Source organism: Palaemon carinicauda, chromosome 10 (assembly GCF_036898095.1).
Source record: "Palaemon carinicauda isolate YSFRI2023 chromosome 10, ASM3689809v2, whole genome shotgun sequence".
In the NCBI taxonomy this organism is placed as follows: domain Eukaryota; kingdom Metazoa; phylum Arthropoda; class Malacostraca; order Decapoda; family Palaemonidae; genus Palaemon; species Palaemon carinicauda.
In genome coordinates, this window is record NC_090734.1 from 124525865 (window position 1) to 124528559 (window position 2695).

A 2695-nucleotide genomic window follows, 5' to 3' on the forward strand; every position below is an offset into this window, starting at 1 on the left:
GCTTTTGTTCAAATTTTTTAAGGTAATGAGGTTTAAAGGTTTAGTTGTGGATTTCAGTGTTTTCCTTTGATTTCGATCATGAGCCACGTAGCTCGGTGGGGTTGGGGTCAGCTTTTGTCACGGTCTACCTGGCTCCGGCCCTCTTAGAGAAAATAGTATTATTTGATATATCAATTATATTAGTCTAAGGTTGGAGATTTAAATTGTATCATCAGTCACCATAATTGATATGGTTTTAGAAGTTATTGGTAAAAATAAAATATATGAAATGGCAACCTTTTGTTTCCCATGCACCAATTTTTTTCACTTCTAATTCCGATGCACCGCACAACATTTAACCCCCTTTCAATCCTTAAGTATAGCGATTTCGACATATTTTCTTTTTTTCTCTCTCTTTCTCTTGTTTCATGATTATTTTGCGTCTAGACGAAGAAAATTAAGGAAAAATTCATAAGAAAAAAAGAAAAAGGAAAATTGAAAATCTGGTAGATAGAATTATTTGGGTTATAAAGAAGTTTTGATGGTATGATTTTCAATACATTTGGTGTCATATTAGTGGAGAAAATTGTATCCTTAATTTATTTTGAAAATCATGATTTTTGCTAATAAATCAAAAAAAATTTGATCCAATGACTAGAAACTTGTATATGATGAAGGTATTATATATCTCTAATCTCTAAAACATATTTAGCAATGGTGTATTTTGAATAATTAGGAATAAAAATGCAGGACATAGCAGACGGTCCCGTTGAATTCTTTTTTATTTTATTTAGAAATCAGTATTATTAATCTTGTTTTTTTTTAAGCAATCATATTTTTTTCTTTTATTATCTCTGGGGTATAGTGCGCCATTTGTTATTGTGCAATGCGCCACTGTTGGCGCATGCGCCATAGGTTGGCCACCTCTGGTATATAGGATGTAGGGTATAAATATTATACTATTAACACATTGTTTACTCAAATTATCTGATTTGGTGATAATAACCATAGATGTCAGGATGACAAAAACCTCCTAATCGATCGATCAATCAATCAAATTAACTGGGCAAATTAATTGCTCAATGCTCATAGGTCGGAGTCTAGCTGCCTTCACCCTTCCCAAGGCAAAAGGAAATATTTCCTTAGCATTGAGTATTCGTATTATTATGATTTTACTTGATGTTTCATGACCTGATGTCCGACACCTTATAGGTGTTCCCCAGGTAAGCTCTTCAAGAAATCCATTACTCTCGTTATGTGTTCAATCAGTCTTTAGCATATTTACTTCGTTATTTGTAGTTATGAAATTATTGTAAACACCTGGAGAACAAATGTATGAAATATTGTCGTCTTAATATTTTGATTTTTAACTTCCACCAGAAGGATCTTATAAACTACGAGACCTTCAAACCTCGATCATGTGGGGGATGGGGTTGGGATATAATCAGGTGGTGGTTAAAGATCATGGTGGAGAGGTGGTAATTGAGTGACCTTAATGTATGGCTTTGCGAGGTTTGCTTATCAACCAACATTTATGAAGTGATGAAGATGATGTGATGATGATGATGGTAATACCCTTATTGATAACAATTTACATCAATGATTCCATAAAATAAATCAAATTGTTATTCATTTATTATTTTTTACATGCAATATGGCATAAAATGCATCCAATTAAAATGATGGCGATGTTTACAAAACTATCGCTGGTAACTCAACTAAATTTTGACATTTATGCAAATCCTATACTAGATTAGGGTATCCTATAGTGTCTTCTCAGTCTAGAATAATTAAATATTACAATTGCTAATTTGTAGCCATGGTGACTAATAAAAACATCGTTTACAAAACTTGGCGTGTAACATTAGTTTTGGGTAACATATACCTGTATAGTCCAGGCTAAAGATGTGGCTTGGACTGGTTTTAGATATTCATACTAATTGTCCAAAGAATCGGTAACTAACAAATTTTATTGTCGCCGGCCTTTCAAAACCAATCAACATACAAGAAAAGTTTAAGATCAAAATTATTGACTTATTTCTTCCGGTAACAAAGTAACAAAGTTTTCGTGATTAGGGATATCATTTTCAATAACTGTACTGTTAATTGCCGGAATGTGATGAGTCATATATGGCTTACAAATAGCTTTAATCTTTACAAGCTGGACCGAAAACAAAAGCTAAATAGCAGATGGATGGACAGCAATCCTTAATGGCCACAATTCATGACAATGGTATCAATAAAGCTATGATTGACTTCGCTCGATGTTTCTTAAACATAGGTGCCTGTTCCCTTAAGAGGTGTGTGGTCGATTCCTAACCATATGAATATGAATAATTAGAACAAAAATATTACGTTTTATTCGCAGTTTTTTTTTTTTTTTTTTCTGTGAAAACAGTAATACAGCATTTGTCCTAGAAGCAATTTTTCATTTAATACCCATCGGATCCACTTTATATCATAGCATTTACGCGTTTTTTTCTCTTGTATTTCAACACTTCAAGGGTGCAAGAATTTTATGCTGATTTGAAAAGAGAGCATGCATTGAAAAAAGGTTAAGAACCACTGATCGCTATGAGCGTTCATGAAATAAAATAAGACATTGGTTCCTTACTGCTGTTACAATTCAATAAAAGGGAATATGGCGGGGGGGGGGGGGGGGGGGGGGTTTCAGTGAAGTATCATTAATCATCGCATTTCTTTGAGTGCTATTGGT

General features: G+C 33.4%; 1 protein-coding gene across 1 annotated transcript in view; it reads right to left on the reverse strand.

Moving 5' to 3' along the window:
* The window catches only part of nan (transient receptor potential cation channel subfamily V member nanchung), a 208831-nt gene that overhangs the window by 189620 nt on the left and 16516 nt on the right, over window positions 1-2695 (reverse strand). The window lies entirely within an intron of this gene.